Genomic DNA, 17,460 nt, shown 5'->3' with positions numbered 1-17,460 from the left:
GAAGATATGTCAAAGAAATAATCAATCCTCCCATGTTTCCTTCATATGCTACATCTATAGCTTTTCTTCTTCCTTCCTAATTACAAACCTTAAATAGAATTCGTGCCTCATATCGAATTTACCGAGTATCATAATTCCTCCAGGTGGTAAAGATACCTCGAGACAAGTGCTGGGCATAGAAGCCACAGGGCATAAATCTGCAAAGAAGTAAAAAGCTAACCTTTGCAAACAATATGGCTTCTCTCTCACTTACCAACTTTACATTTCCCTGTATGGCCCTGGAAGATGACTGGTTAGCCAGAGACGGGTAAGATTCCTCAAGGGAGGAACAACCTAAGACAGGCACAGTCGCAGGGGGGCCATCAGGTGAGAATTTGGGGATCAACAGAGGTGAGGCTCAGAACCTCACCCCCCCTGCTTTGAGAGAAATCTTCTGCATCCGTGGATGTCTTGCTGCCCTTGTCTAGCCTGGATTAATACTTAGTCCATAGGCACACACCTGATCATCTGATCATCTACATTTGCCTTCTTACAGCACTAAACTATGTTTTCTACCTTTATCTTGCATCTACCTACCACTTCAGCATTTTATTAAAAATAAAAATAATAATAATAATAGGAGAAATGTGGGATCAACATATAAATCAAGTACAAAAATCAAATGAATATTCATATTTGACCTGATGGTTTATAGGTCATATTGCATGATCAAAACCGAAAGTTTCTGTGATGAATGCCCTTGTACTGTTCACCATGTAAGAATTTATTCACTCTGTAAGAATTCGTTCACCATTCTGTAAGAACTTGTTCGTTATGCTTCAGAAGATTGGAGACTGACGAGAATTAGGCTTGAGATGGATTAATGATTGTACATTGAGCATTGACCCCCCTATACTGAATTTTATTGTTGTTAACAACCATTTGATCAATAAATATGAGAGATGCCCTCTCAAAAAAAAAAAAAAAAAAAAAAAAAAAGAGTGACCCAAAAGTGACATGTCATTAAAAATTTGTCCAAATCTACAGAATGTACACCAGAGTAAGCCCTAATGTAAAGTATGGACTTTCGGTGATTACGATGTATCAATGCAGGTTCATCAGTTATAACAGATGTGCCACTCTACTGGGGTATGTTGATAATGAGAAGGCCATGCATGTGTAGGGGTAGGTAGGAGGGCACATGGAAAATCTGCTGTGAACCAAAAATTGCTCTAAAAAATAATGTCTAACTAAAAAAACTACTAAAAAAAGTGACCCAAAATGTAACATACCCACCATAAGTAACACCTTCCTTGGGAAACTCTTAAGAATAAAGATGTATTTAAATAAAATATCCATATTGCCAAATCTTCTTGTCTTAAAAAACAAAATGCCCATCAAGTCTCATCAAATTCTGACCATTGAATCAATTTCCCAGCATACCACAAATTTTTAAACTATTAGCATTCTGGTTTAATTTTCTCTTTATTGTACTTGTAGAATGTTTCTAAAAATTAGACAATCCTAAAAATTCTGAACATATAATGTTAAACTTCACAGTTCTTAACTTTATTCTGAAATAATTATTTGCAAAGGACCCTTTATCTTAAAGGCTGAACAAGACTTGAGTCATTTTAAAAGCATTCATGAGTAAGCCTGCATGTGTTTCCCTGATGCTATGCTAAAGAGAATAATATGAGCCACACGGAGTTAAAAAATAACCAATTAACCAAAGCCAAGATTACTCTTAGAAATTACAGGAATGACCATTAACCAAGCTTTGAAAAAAATTTTTTTTAATTTGTTTGTCTTCCTTCTGTATTCCTTGTTAACTTTAAATATACCATGCTTACTATTTCATTATTGTCATTTTTATTCATTTAGTTTTCCAAAATGGGTTTTAGTTACCAAACTAATCCAGGCAATGGAATGTAAAATTTCCAGTAAGAATGCAGAACAGCTCGAAGTGTGTGCATACTAATGCAAGATGAAAGTCAGCAATCCTGAGTATGCAGGGGCAGTCCATGTGGGCAGAGGGCAGCTTCCGCCAGCATTTAAACAAGTGGTTTACTCCCCAGGACTCCCACTGAGGGATGCGTCAGCAAGTACGTGATCTACATTCAGTCTTTCATAAATACTAGGACGCTATGAGCCCACTTAGAGTTGGCAAGGTAAGGGCCACTGATATTTTGAGTGACTGCTAGTTGGCACCCACACTCACTGGCTCCGTGCTCCATGCTGAGGATTCTGTGCTGAAGAAGACAGATGGGGGCCTCCATGCCCAGTGAGCTTAGGTGTGGGTGGAATGCAGGGGTGAGAGGCAGTAAAGAGAAAAGGGAGGAATACAGCACCACAGCATTACTCAGAAGCACTGGATTGCGAGTCAGCTCCAAGCCCTAGAAGCTCGCCTCCTCACTGACTTACCTGAGGCAGGTCACTTCACGTACCTGGGCAGCCTCATATACTCCACCACAGGGTAAGAGAACTGAATTTTTATAATCTCCCAACTCCCTTCAAAATTTCACATTCTCCAAAAGTAGTGAAGTGTTTTTAAAGTTCAACTTGAACAAAAATAAAAGCTTTTAAAATGACTAAAATTATAATCTTGCTAACCCTAAAATTATGATCTTGCTAACCCTAAATGTCAAAGAATTGCTAAGGCAACTGGAATCTTTATCATTTGAAACACAACATCATTAAGTACATCAAATGGGATCCAGTACAGGAATCCTCTCATAACTGTTAGAAAAATAATATAAAATTGACGGTCAACTAGGTTTTTTATAAAAATCAGATATAAACTTCAGTATCAAGTGCTTACTAGGTGCCACATCTGCAACCACACGCTTCATGAGGCAAATACGATAGTAATTAAATTTGATTAACAAGAGCCGATGTTCTTAAAAAGCCCCATAGACCAGAAAGGCTCCCTGACATGGTTACAACACTTCACACTGCTCATGCTGACTCACACTGTCCTGAAGGGCTTACAGGCAGTTCCCACATACGGCAGCCTAAACCAGAACTACTGGGCATGCTAGTGCACAGTGCTTGAGAGCTTCCCAAAAAAAATTTTTGTTTTTTCTTGTAGTAGAACTAAAAGCTAAATTTAAAAATTCAGGCATGTTTCCCTCTCAAATTAACCCAGGATCAAAAGCTCATGTTCTCTTTGCCCATTTTTGTATAACAACTATACTACTCCGATAGAAATACTGGTGAAATACACTTTAAGGCCAGGGTTTCAAAAGATAAAATGGTACATATCTATCTATGCTTTTTCTAAATACCCAACCCCACGAATCATTCCAGATGTTTTTGTAGTTCCTTAGTAAAGTACTTTGGAATAAAGGAATTTCCCAGGAATTGAGTCACCAGCAATCACTGCAGCAGTTGAGGACACACACATGTATCCCAATGCAGAGAAGAAAGCAAGACTTTCACAGGTGACACTCCTCCTCCAAAGGTAAAGGCAGGTCCTAAGAGGCACCCCACATTCTGAAATACAAAGCTTTCTGCAGTAAAATCCTATACACATTTCAGGGATTGTTCACGTTGAGCACAGAGGGTCCACTCATTCAATGACAATCTATCAGTTGTCATTCATCTACTATGTGCCAGGCACTGGAGTAAGTGTTGAATGTTTGTTGGCAAACAAGTCAAGATCTCTGCCCTCACAAAGCCCAGAGAAAAGGAGAGAGAGTCAAATTAAGAAATCAATCCTCCAAAATATATAATTACAAATTATGAAAAGTGCTCTGAAGAAACTGAACCAGTTGTGAGATAAGACCAATGAGTAAAACCTATAAAGAAAGAGCGAGCCAGACATGCCTCAGACTGGAAAGGACGGCGGGACAGCTGCAGGCAGCAGGTGAGAGGCAAGAACTAGCTGGCAGGCATGGTGCAGGGACCTCATAAACCAGGAAACGAAGGCTGGATTGAGCCTAAGTATAATTAAACTCCACTGCAGATTTTTGCAAAGATCATTCTGGCTGCTCGATGGAGAATAGATTGGAGAAAGCAAGCCTGGAGGCGACTAAGTTACCCGAGTGAGAGATGTCTGTGGCTCTTCCTAGGGGATGAAAGAGGAGAGAGAGAAAAGCAGATAGAGCTGAGATGTATACTAGAGACAGAAATTAGAACTCACTAGAAGAAAGAGCTCAAGGAGTCGGGCAAAGGGCAGTGCTACTTGTGAGAAGAGAAGAAAAGAGAAGCTTGCACTGGCTGTACAATCAAGAGTTTAGCTGTGGACCTCCAGGTAGAGCTGTCATCCAAGCAGGCAGGCTGCAGCTCTTGGGAGAAGTCAGCGCTAGTGATGCTACATAAAGCCTGAGACTGAATGAGCACACAAAAGAAGGGAGCAGAAAGCAAAGAGAACGGCTCAGGACCAACCCTTGGGGTTGAGTAATGGAGGAGAAAAAATTCCAGACATGATAGGAGAAAACAGGACAGAGAAGTAAGAGGTGAACCAAGAGACTGCTGTGTTCCAGAAGCTGAGAGAGAAGGACCAGCTGCTAGGAAACGGATCCAGGCGAGGGCAGGAAAATCCCTGGTGGATCAGTCGACACGGACACCCTTGGAGAGCGTGAGGAGAGCACTGTGAGGGGAACGGGGGGGGCCCTCTGGACGGGAGTCACGGACTGGAAAAGGAGGTACAGAGATGGAGAGGGCTCTTTCTGCTTAGTATTATTCATCTCTGTAGGAAACCCACAATCAGTTCAGGACAAGCCCCTTACCACATATGCTACAGCAGGACATGCAAGGCATTTAGGACAGGGATGAGGATTTCCAGCCTCCCGTGCAGGAGAGAAGAAGCTAAACTCAAGACTCTAAGCAAGGACAGACCTCCAAGGTCAAACAAGCACATGGTCAATTAGGAGGGGCTGGACCCTAACCACGAGAGGACTCCCATGGGACTCTGTGGGCCAGGAGGGGCACAGAGTAGGTCAATGGGGCAAAGGAGGGGGAAGAATGGGCCCAAAGAAAGCAAAGCACCTCATCTGCAGCAGCGCATCAGGCCGGGGCATCCGGTGTGCGTGGTGACCTGCAAAACCTGTATCCAGTGACCACCCCGCTCTTGTTTCCAGAGAGGCTGCTTGAACCACTCCAACAAACAGGAGAAGCACACACCAAAGCAGTGCCCAATGCAGAGTGCCTTAAGGAAAGCTCAACTTCCACATTTTCTTGAGAATATTAAAAACACTTTCTTCCAATCTAGGAACTTTGGAGCCAAACTACATTACTGATATCATTTTAAATCAGTATTTTATTCAAAACCCTGTAGAATTATGTATACAGAGGCATAAAATGTGCCATGTAGGTCCTTTGACACAGAATCTCTCACCAATTTATCCTGGCAAATTAATTCAAAAGTAGAAAAAAGCTATATACCTAAAGATTTTGACTAGAATAATACATGTCAAAATGATGGAAATTACCCAAATACAAATGTATTAAATAATGTATGGCATCAACTAAATAAAACAGCATGTATTTACTATCAAAAATGATCACAAAGACTATGGAAATGTAAAAAAAGTAAATAAGAGAAACAAGTGAAACAATGAAAAAACTTTGTATAAAATATGTCTTCTATGATTATAACTCTGTATACATGTATATATACAAAACTTGACTAAATAAAAAAATAAAAAGTCCTTTTTCTATAGCAAAAATACCACATACATACACACACAAATATAGACAAACATATAGATGGAGAAAAAGTGGAAGAGAGTTTGCAGAAATGATAAAAATGCAATATGATTGCTTGAATGATGGACTTAGGCACAAAATAGTTGTTTTTTTTTTCTTATTCTAAACTATTATGTTGATAATTAGTTTTTAAACTATAATTTTAAGAACTAATTTTAGCAGGGTGGTTTTGCTCATAAATAAACAAGTAGACCAGTGCACAGGCTATAAAGCCCAGAAATAGTCAAAAGTAAGACGATGGGCGATTTAATATATGATCTCAAATAACTGCAGCAAATGATGCTGAGACAACTGGATAGCCTCAGTATCTTTGGAAAAAGATAAAATTAGATCTGTATCTCATACCACAGACAAGAAAGAGTAAACTCCAAACAGAAAAGTGATACAAAAATACAAAAGTGAAAATGAATCATACAAGTACTAAAAGAAAACATGGGTAAATTCCTTTTAAACCTTGGTGTAGAAAAAGTGGTGTGTAATTATATAATAATTCCAATAAAAACTGTTAAGCTTGACTAGATAAAAACTTAAAAAATCATTTTCCATAAGCAAAGTCAAAAGACAACAAACTAGGAGAAAATATTTGTAACATATACTACAGACAAAGCACTATCTTTAATATGTAAAGAACTATAAAAAAATTAAAAACAGGACCACAAACCTGAAAGAAAAATGGAGAAAAGACATGAACAGGGAATTCACAAAAACAAACAAAAAACCTAAAAATAAAGCTTGAACATATGAAAAATGTTCAAAGTTATAATTAGACAAATGCAAAGTAAACAACAAGATACGATTTCTCACCTACTAGATCATGAGAAAATTTAAAAGCATGACAATACATTTTGTTTCCCAGGCTGTGGAGCCAGGTCCTCGCATACAGTGATGATGGAATGCAAGCTGACCCAGAACTTCCAGAAGGGAATCTGGCAGTATCTAACAAACCTAAACACTCCCTTATCTTTTGACAGAGAAGTTCTACTTCTAAGAATCTACTCTGAACATATGCTTCCAACAATACAGAAACTCATATGTACAAGGTTATTCACTGTAGTATTGTTTGTAATTGCAAATTATTAGCGACAGCCTGAATGAACCACGTGTGGGAGAATGCTTGAGGAAAGTATGATGCAGCCATACCATGAAGTGCTGTGAAGCTGAAATAAAGAATGAGAAAGATCATTACCAATATGGAGAGATTCCCAGGACATATAGCAAAGTGACAAAGTGAAAAATAGCAAAGTGACAAAGAATATAGTGCAAACCCTTCATGTAGGAAAGAAAGGAATAAAAAATGTGTGCGTCCGGTAAAGATCGCCACCATCCAAAAGACAAACAACACCTATGTTTATCGCAGCACTATTTACAATAGCGAAGAAATGGAAGCAACCTAAATGTCCATCAGTAGATCAAGAAGATGTGGTGCATATACACAATGGAATATTATTCAGCCATAAGAAGAAAACAAATCCTACCATTTGCAACAACATGGATGGAGCTAGAGGGTATTATGCTCAGTGAAATAAGCCAGGCAGAGAAACACAAGTACCAAATGATTTCCCTCATCTGTGGAGTATAAGAACAAAGGAAAAACCGAAGGAACAAAACAGCAGCAGAATCACAGAACCCAAGAAAGGACTAACGGTTACCAAAGGGAAAGGGACTGGGGAGGATGGGTGGGAAGGGAGGGAGAAGGGCGGGGAAGAAGAAAGGGGGCCTTATGATTAGCATGTATAATGTTGGGGGGGCATGGGGAGGGCTGTGCAACACAGAGAAGACAAGTAGTGATTTTACAGCATCTTACTACACTGATGGACAGTGACTAATGGAGTATGTGGGGGGGACTTAGTGAAGGTGGGAGTCTAGCAAACATAATGTTCCTCATGTAATTGTAGGTTAATGATACCAAAGTAAAAAATAAATAAATAAATAGATAGATAGATAGATGAATAAATTAATTACTTAATTAATAAATAAAAACGTGTGTGTGTATCTGGTCATTTATAGAAAAGGGTAAGAAAAGAAGAGGAAAGATAAACCACAAGCTAGAAAGAATGGTTTCTTATTAGGGAATGGAGAGTAACTGAGTGGAAAGAATGAAGGACTAGAAACTAAATAGTAGGGAAGGAGGTGGCGGGACACTTCTCTCAGTAGACATTTCTGTACAGCTTACAACTTCTAGGGCTATGGCATATTACTGAAACCAACCCTGATATGGGGGAACCCAAAATAGACCACAAACAGCAACACTTAAGTCTAACTGTATCACAAATACCTAACACAACCACCCTGTAGGGGTGAAGAAGGAAAATAGTAAGTAACTTGAAATATAATATTTTTACTCCATACTGGATGAATAAGGATAAAAAGAGCTACACAAATACTGACTCTATTTCATTGTCTCATAGGAGTATGGGTTAGCAATTCTAAAACTATTTTATGCTTACAATAAAATTGAACAAACACACAAGCACACTGTAAATAAAGACAGTGGGGATGCTCACTGTTAGAGAAAGAAGTTACACTAAGGAATGGGGAAGGCTAGAATGAACTCTGTGGTGCTCACATGCAACTGGAGGTATCAGTATGAATTCGGTTGTTTACATATACATTTGAACATATATACAGATGGATCGATTAAGAAATAAATATAGATGGGTATATTTGCATACATACATATGCTTTCAACCTTTATCTACTGAGAGGGCCTGAGAGCCATGAGATCTCAGCAGCAAAGAGCACCTCTAATGCCCAGATGTTGGTTTCTGCATACCATTCTCCAGTAAAAGGGATTAGCATTCATTGGAGAAACAATCGATCAAAATGCTAGAGAAGGAAAAAATGAGACTAGAACATCTTGTGGTGCTAGAAAGTAATGAAATGCTCAAAAAATGGCAACAGCATGTCAAAAGGATACAAAATCTACTTGAAAGAGTCCCCAGTGGCCAAAACGGGGAAAATTCAATGAATAATGATGGTATTGATTTTAACCCAGAGAATATCCTCTATGAGTCTATACTGATACAAAAAAATGATTAAATGAATGAATGTATGGATGGATGGAAGAGAAAAGGTAACTATTCTATACAGGAGAATTCCAATTAATCATGTAGAAGGAAGAATGGAAACAGATCATTAGGCAAACACCATAGTAAGTAGCTGTTACAGTCAAGAACCACCCACGGATGATAAGATTTGTGGGTGAAACCTCGAATGATGAGAAACAGTATATTTGCAGTCTCAAAGTATCTCCCCACAACATAGTTAATTACAAAGAAAAAAACCAGTGACTTCCCAGTGGAGAAATGTGGCAGCAACAAAAGTGGCCAAAGCTAGTATCACAGTAAGAAAACATATCAACACCATGTCCTCGAGGGAAAAACACAAGTTAAAAGGACTCATTCTCCCTGATGAAATTAAGAGATTTTCCTCCCCACCCTTTAATTAGAACATTTACTTAAAAAAAAACAAAAAACTTTCATTGCAAGTAATTCCTCCTCTCTTTGAAATATATGTAAAGTGTTTTTGAAAATCAGATACCCTCTTGTTAACTTTACAATGAATGTCTTTTTCCAAGGACCTAGAATATAAATAACAGGGGAGACAGGACCCCTCCTCTTCAGTTTCTGTGGGAGATGGGAGCCTGACCTCTGTGGGCGTGCTCCTCCAAGTGGCAAAACTACTTCCTGTCATAGTTCATGTACCTTCTGGATAAAGCCAATGAGCTAACAGAATGGTTACCCAATTACCAACTGAATTTGGGATGAATTATGTGTGATAAATGGTGCTTTCAAGTCCTACCTGAAGACTAGCTACTTTTTATCTTGGCAACGAGTATGTAGTGGCTGCAACTTCCTGGCTATATAAAAGAGGTAAATTTCTGTCTTTGCGGTCTCTTAGTGGACTGCCTGTAATGTGCATCATATTCTTGTTTAATGTTTATTCAATAATAAAAGTGCTTTCTATCTACTGCCTTCGTGGAGATTTGTGGAAGGGGAGAAGATTGCATTTTCTATTACATTTCTGCCACAGAGCCTTCCCGCACGGTGCGCTGTGCAAGGCACGACATCATCTCCTGACAGTCCTGACAAAAAGGTAAATAACCTCAACCCAATCACAAGATGGCATCAGGAAAACCCAAGTGGAAGCATTTTACAAAATGATTCAGCTCCAAAATTGTCAAGCTCATGAAAATCTGAGGCATGGTAGCAGGTTAGTAGAAACTAAGGAGCCATGACAAGTGAATGCAGTAGGAGACCCTCTACTGGATCTGGAAGCAGAAAAAAGACATTAGTGGGAAAACCAACAAAATTTGGGTAAGACCTGTAACTTAGGTGATCACATCAATTTTGATTTTCTGTTTTCGGTTACTACACCACGGTCATGTTAGATGTGAACACGAAACTGGAGGAAGTAAAGTATACAAGGAATTCTATTATTTGGCAACGTTTGTCTAAAATTACGTCAAAATAAAAAGTTGCTCATAACAACTAAAAATAGTGACACACAGGCCCCCCCTGCCTGGTCTTCCTTGCCCTGTCTTCTCCCAATAATAAGCCACAACTTAAAATGTAATAAAGAAGAAAAAAACATGCTTCCTGAGAAAACCAACAAGTCCTCATCTGTAAACAGATCGAGCTTAAGTGCTGTATCACGTGACTGCATTTTTGTTTGTTCAGTTTCAAAGAAACTTGACCCTCTATTACTGTCAAGCCAAGAGACAAGCTGAAAAAAAGATCGTCCAGCTGAATTTGACCCTAAATTATTACTTGTACCACTAAAACAGAGAAGAAAACAGTTCCCTCTCCAAGCTCAGTCATGGGTTTTATCACTAATACACAAAGCAGGGAGTCTTTTTTCACATGCCAGGCTTACTAGCTCAGAATAATGAGAAACAATGGTTTTTTTGTTAACCAGTGAACCTAGCCTAATTGGGAAAATATTTGCATTCCCTTAGGGTAGAACTAGGTCCAAAAAAAAACCACCTTCATACCAAGACTACACCATCCAGGAGGTCAAAGCACATGATGTAGATAGAGAAGAATGTTCAAAGCTCAGTGAGGTTTTTTCCATTACTTAGAAGCATAAGAAAACCTCAAAAAGTAACAGTCCAAGACTGGACAGCACAGTGACCCACACTCCCACCTGCCTTAAGTCACTGGCCTACTGTGCGCTGATCTCCAGCCTACCTGCGTGAAATGCACACACCTGAGAACAGCGAATGCGACGGGAGTACCGCCCTGTAAGGAAAACACACGAAGAAATGAAACCTGTTCCTGTTCAGCCCACTAAGGCCAAACAGCTGCAAAAACAAACACCTTACAACATTTCGTCTCTAATTTGTAAACAACTGTTACCAGGAAAATCAAAGTTTGTTTCCTCTTAGTCCCACTTCTTCCTATTTCTATTCCTTCACTATCTGGGTTACTTGGGTCAGAGCAGCTCATGAAAGAGCCTTGACACTTTCGCATCTCAAGGGTTTAGACTAAACCAAAGAAGACACATCAAATGCTGGAATTTCACATCGAATGCGGTTCATTTTGCTCCCCATCTACCTTTCACAGGGAAAGTCTCGGAATTAGGAGGACCCTTAAGACAATCTCCCCTCTTGGAATAACCCAAAACCAGAATCCCCAGAGCCGCCTGGTTCAAACTCAAACAGTCTGGGAGCAAGAGGAACGAACACTTCTTCACGTAAGACCCCTTTTCCTTTCAAATGAGGGCACGCACTTGCAGGCCACCGTCCTTAATTAGCCATGAACCTTTCTGCATCACGGTAAATAGGCAGATTATGAAGCCCTCCCGGCAATGGCAAAAGCAGCGTGGCGCCCTGTGGGAGAATTCTGAAGCTCTGAGGCCTCAACCAACCATCCACCTCGGAAGGCCAGCAGGCCTTGGCCCCCACTCGCAGACACAGTGAGATCCTGCCCTGTGCTGAGGCTGGACGTGCCCCACGCCCTGAAGAATCACAAGGGAGACTGTCGTTCCCACTTCTACAAGATGACTTCGCAGAGAATGAGCCACAGGTGTCGTTCACATCAGCGCCATGTTCCAGGACAGGAGTTCTCAACACATGTGCTCTGCAAAATTTTCTCTATAACTCCAAAGTACATTTAGCAAGTGGAGTGGATTTTTATTATTTTTTAAAATAAGTTACTAGAGAAAATTCAGGGAATTTTTCTCACTGTTTTTTCTTCGTCACAGCATTCACATCTCAGCCTGTGGTAGGATTTACCCCTTAGCATCATAATAGCAAGACCTATTTACAAAAACCAAATGCCCACAGCCAGTGACGGATGAGGCACACTTACTGTGCCATGTGTCTGATTTTTAAACAAAATTGAGTGAACTGAAAACTGTCTTTCAGTCTCAGAAGCTCCTTATACCTACTTCCATAATATTTACCTGTCATTATTCCAGACCTCCCTTCTCCCTCCCATGTTGAATCACAGACCACATACCAGTATTTTTGGTCTAATTTCACATAAAGTTCTAAAACCAGGGAAAAAAAGGGGGGTGTCGGGGAGAGGAGGGAGAGAGGAAGGGAGGGAAGGAAGGAAGAAAGGAAGGAAGGAAAATTTTTGCTCTGGTCACCTAAAGGAGTTGAAGACGCATATTTACCTATGCATAACTGCAATTTTGTTAGTATGTACATCTACAGAAATCTCCAAGTCTCCCTGTTGATGGAGAAGGGAAAGGATAAGGATAATCAAAACACACTGGCTAATCCAAAAGTCATTTAAAGTCAAAATTCATTAAAGCAGCATTTTGTCAATATATTTACTATCTTCCTTTTCAACTCAAGCTAATGTTAAAACAGGTGTTCATCTTTAGAACACATCAAACAACAAAAAGACATCCCCTCGTTGCTCCCAGGATAGCAGAAAATCAGCCCAAATTTTAAAATTTACTAGATGATCCATAAAATTAGAAATTACACAAAGATTATGAGCTGGCTGGCATGTATCTTACCTATACAGGAAACAGAAGATACAGAAAAGAAGCCAAAATTTATCCAGTAGGGGAAAAAAAGCCCCATTATTATTCATTTCAATAAAAACTAAGAATGAGAAAAAAACAAAGAAACCAAGAATGTATGAAGCACTTTCACCTACAGACTCAATTAAGCCACGCCTTGCTGTCCTTGGGTTTTAGTATTTGGTGACTGCTGGCTCCCCAGATAGATGGCTCGCTCTGTGAGCCCAGGCTGTGTTGCAGCCTGCCCCATTCCCCCAGAGCAGCCCAGGGCCTGGCACACTGCACACGACCACAACACGTGTGTGGAGCCCCCCATCGGCCATGAGCAAGTCAGCCAGGGCTCCTGGACTATCAGAGCTTGCAAGTAGCTGGAGTCTGATGAGCTGAGATGAATGGCATTGGACTCCAATGGCATGGGATAAGGTATTATTGTCATCCCCAATTCACAGCTGGTGAAACTGAGGCCACAGGAAACATAGCCCAGGACTTTGGACTATAAATTCTGAGATCTTTCTTTCTATTGTACATAAACATTTTATTTTAACTTCTATTGACACTTTCTGTACTAACCTATCTATGTACAACTCATCACTTCTAATAGCCTCAGTCTTTAGCAACTGACAGTATGTGATGTGTCTGAATTTTAATATATATAATCAGTTTCCACTGCTGCAATCCACTTTTAATTAATCTCTTAACATAAACTTATAATGAAGAAATGGGGTGTTACTAACAAAATTAACATACTTTAAATAAAATCATTTTTTAAAGCCTAGCAAAAGTGTTCATTTTTCTTTCCCTTTGCATGTATTGGTCTCTGCTTAATATATATTTAGCTTATTTTCACACTTTAATGCCCAACATTTGTTAGTCTCCAACAGATGGCTAAAGTGGCACACAAAGGAAATGGGGTCTACTCCAGATTAATGAGCTTCCCTTTCCAAGGAACAAATAAAGACTACTTTCTGAGTGAAGTATAAATTACCAGATGATGAGCAAGAATAGTTTGTGTGTCTAAAGACGTGTGATAAATGTTATTTGTTCAAGAACCAAAGAGGAACATTTCTCCCAGAGCAGACATCCCCATATCTACGGAAACTGGGCAAGCTTTCCTGCTCAGGTCACAGGGTGACTCTAAATCCCTTGCCTATTGGTACTGAGCTGTCAACAACTGAGGGTTTTAAGATGGATTCCCCTGTGTAGATTCACCTTCACAGTTATTAGATCTCAAGGTAATAAAGAGTTTAGATTCCTGTAAAATACACTATACACGATATTAAACTTGGCTGTGCTTTGGACATCTGATCATGCAACGTTCTGAATTCAACTAACTAAGGCCTTAACTCGAATCTGAATTATCTTTGGGCAGAGAGGGAATCTGTATAGTTTGAACGTTCCAAGAATTGAGAATCCCTGCTCTGAGGTCTTGATTCAGCCAAAGGGAATTTCTGTTGAGTTTGGGGCCCACAGCCTCTCACAGCCAAGAGGTCAGCTGCCCGATCTAGTGGCCGCCACAGCTATGACATCTGATGCTGGTATGTCCTTGTTCATGGCATTCTCATCTTGTCCCCAACATGTCTACTGACTGACCAATTTCTCAAGACCCAGCTCTGCTCTGAAGTGCCCTTTCTCTGCTTTCCTTGTCATGTAATATTAGTGGCATTCCCCTTGGGACAGTCATTAACACTGGGCTTAAACACTCTGGCACACCTACCATATTTTACCACTATTTGTATGTGCATCATCTATCATTCTTGCTAGACAACAAGCTAATTCCTAGATAGGTAAGGGCTACACATTTCTTATTTTTCACCCCAATCAGCCAGTTCACCATCTGACACATGGTAGATACTCACTTTCTATTTCTTGATAACTACAGCACCAAGACAGATACAACTTTTTCCAGTTTCCAATGTACTTTAGGTCCTAGAAGCAGGATTAAAACCAGGCCTATTTAAGCTCTAAAATCCATATTCTTCCCAGTATGTCATGATGTCTCTCCTTGGTAAACAATGCTAAACACAGGAATTCAAATAAAACCAGAGGGGCATTCCCTACTGATGGAAGTATATAAATTAAGGTTTGAAGAGATAATTCAGGCTAAATAGGCTTAGTTACCCAGGATGTATGTAGATGTGTAGTAAGCAGGGAAACATATACAGAATAATAACACAATTTAAGGAAAAAGTTTACCATCATTCCCTCTGCATGTAAGATAGGCTTCTTGGAAAGCCTTTATCAAGTTCATTTGTTTTTCTCAGCATGAAGTATCATATTAAGAAGAAAAACAAGTTAAATGAAATCTTGTATTGACTTAGGTTTGTTGAAAAATCAGTTGGAAAAAATACCACTGCATTTCAACTTCATTTCAACTCCTCATTTCTACCCTGTCATCTCCGAATTATAAAGGCAAGGTAAAAAGAATGTGATAACCTGGAACTAAGGACACACTGGATGGAGACAGACAGACAGACAAGCTAGGCAAAACCTGTCACTAGTCATCTACTGTTCCAAACAGAATGGGAAATGGGAGAGAGCCCTTCTATCACCCCCAAATTGGAACCAACCCATTTCCATGATTAATCTAGGTTTTATTACAAGTGGCCTAGCTTAATTACTTTGTGCCTTAATTACATTCAATACAAATATTGCAAAATCCATAAGATGACACAAAACCAATCCCATGCTGAGTCTTCCTGCACTGTGTTCTTTTCTACCTGCATTTACAATGCCAGAATGAAGATGTGAATTAATAAAATGTATGGGAGCTTGTTCATGTTCACATTTCCATGCTGCTGCTTCCCAAGTAATTGTAGTGCTCACATAACATAAAATACAGAAGGAAAAAAAGCAAATTTATTTAAGAAAGCAAGTCTCTTACAGTCTCCCGGATATGGTGGAAAAAACGGCTACTTTAACCTTCAAATAGAAAAGAAGGACACTTCATCTTGTGTTAGTCCCTCCCAACTAAAGCCTTAGTGAACACACTGCCAAGGACTCAAGGACTAAAATCATTATTCTTTCTAAATTCCACTAAGCGTCTTCAGAATGCCTGCACCACAGTCAGCAATGACCATGCGCTGGAGGCCCATTCTGTCCGTACGGCTGTCAAGCCAGTTCTGGGCTGAGCCCTCGTGGCACCACTTCCACTACCAGCACTCAGAAGAGCGACAGTGTTTGTGCAGCTGGCTGCTGCAATTAGGTTTCCAGGTTACCAACTACCAAACAACACTGGGCCGAATGTAATTTCTAGACACACTGTTCCAAAGCCTCTAAAACCTGCCCTACGAATCAAAAGGTAAATTGAAATCTTCACACCCATAGAGTGTACAATAATAAATCAAAATAAAAGGCCATCCTGTATAAACAGTATTGTCTGGGGAAACTTGACCTAAAAAGTCACACTTTCTAAGCTTCAAAGGAGGAGGAATTTGACATCCTCAAGTACCTGAAAATTTGCCTTTTAAAATGGACCACTACAAATTATCTCATAAACTGGCTTTGCTAGTGTGCAAGGCGGCCTTTTTACTTGATTTCAACACTGGTCCACCTCCTTCCAGATCACTGTGGGCAGACAGGATCCCGCGAAACATCAGAGCGCCACAGCCGCTGAAGGGAAAGGAAACAGGATCCACAAGAAAAGATGTTTCAAATGGTGACAGGTCAGTGTGGATAAAAGAAAGCGAGGCTGTGCGTTAATCTTACTTTTCTACCCAGGATGAACCCGTTCCCAGCACAAAGGTGCCTGGTTGTGTTCCCAAAAAGCTTAAAATGCAGATTTATAAACTAGGTATTTATCATTAAAATGAATTACAATGAAAAGCAATTGAGGCACTCTCTCTGCAAATGCAGTATTTGGAGACATAGGAATGCTGACACAGATGGCAAACACTGGACCTTCCTTGTTGTTTCTGGTACGACACAGACATGCATCGGCAAACACCGGCTCACCTTCTTGTGAGCCCAGCTCTTTTGACGTCTCCCCTTCTTTTACTCAAATCACTACTGTGGTCTCACCCATTCTATAAAATCTTTCCCACCTGAGGACAGGAAGAGCGTTCTCTCTGGTAACATGTAATTCTCAGGGCTCTCCCTTCCCTCGCAGCCTTATAACAAGCTTGTATGCAATGTTAATAAATCCAAGCCTTAGTTTAATGGTTTCCAACTTGTCTTGCGCCTTTACAGCACCACATGTCACACATTACATGCCTCCTCTGATGAGCAACCTGGCACAGTAGCACGATGACCTTATAACAAAAGAAAACAGCAGACCTGCCCCAGTTTGAAAGAGACATATGCACCCCTATGTTTATCACAGCACTATTTATAAAAGCCAAGAAATGGAAGCAACCTAAGTGTCCATCAGTAGATGAATGGATAAAGAAGAGGTGGTACATATACACAATGGAATATTATTCAGCCATAAGAAGAAAGCAAATCCTACCATTTGCAACAACATGGATGGAGCTAGAGGGTGTTATGATCAGTGAAATAAGCCAGGCGGAGAAGGACAAGTACCAAATGATTTCAGTCATCTGTGGAGCATAAGAACAAAGTAAAAACTGAGGAAACAAAACAGCAGCAGACTCACAGAACCCAAAAAATGACTAACAGTTACAAAAGGGAAAGGAACTGGGAAGGATGGGTGTGAAGGGAGGGATAAGGGGGGAAAGGGGGCATTATGATTAGCGCACATAATGTTGGGGGGGGCACGGGGAAGGCAGTAGAGCACAGAGAAGACAAGTGGTGACTCTATAGCATCTTACTATGCTGATGGAGGGTGTGGTGGGG

General features: G+C 40.0%; 1 protein-coding gene across 1 annotated transcript in view; it reads right to left on the bottom strand.

Moving 5' to 3' along the window:
- The window catches only part of DCDC2 (doublecortin domain containing 2), a 145,359-nt gene that overhangs the window by 107,846 nt on the left and 20,053 nt on the right, over positions 1-17,460 (bottom strand). The gene's annotated exons all lie outside the window — the stretch shown is intronic.

The sequence above is a fragment of the Manis javanica genome, chromosome 16, assembly GCF_040802235.1.
Source record: "Manis javanica isolate MJ-LG chromosome 16, MJ_LKY, whole genome shotgun sequence".
In the NCBI taxonomy this organism is placed as follows: domain Eukaryota; kingdom Metazoa; phylum Chordata; class Mammalia; order Pholidota; family Manidae; genus Manis; species Manis javanica.
Note: the sequence above shows the minus strand (reverse complement) of the source record. Positions and strands in the feature narration are given on the sequence as shown.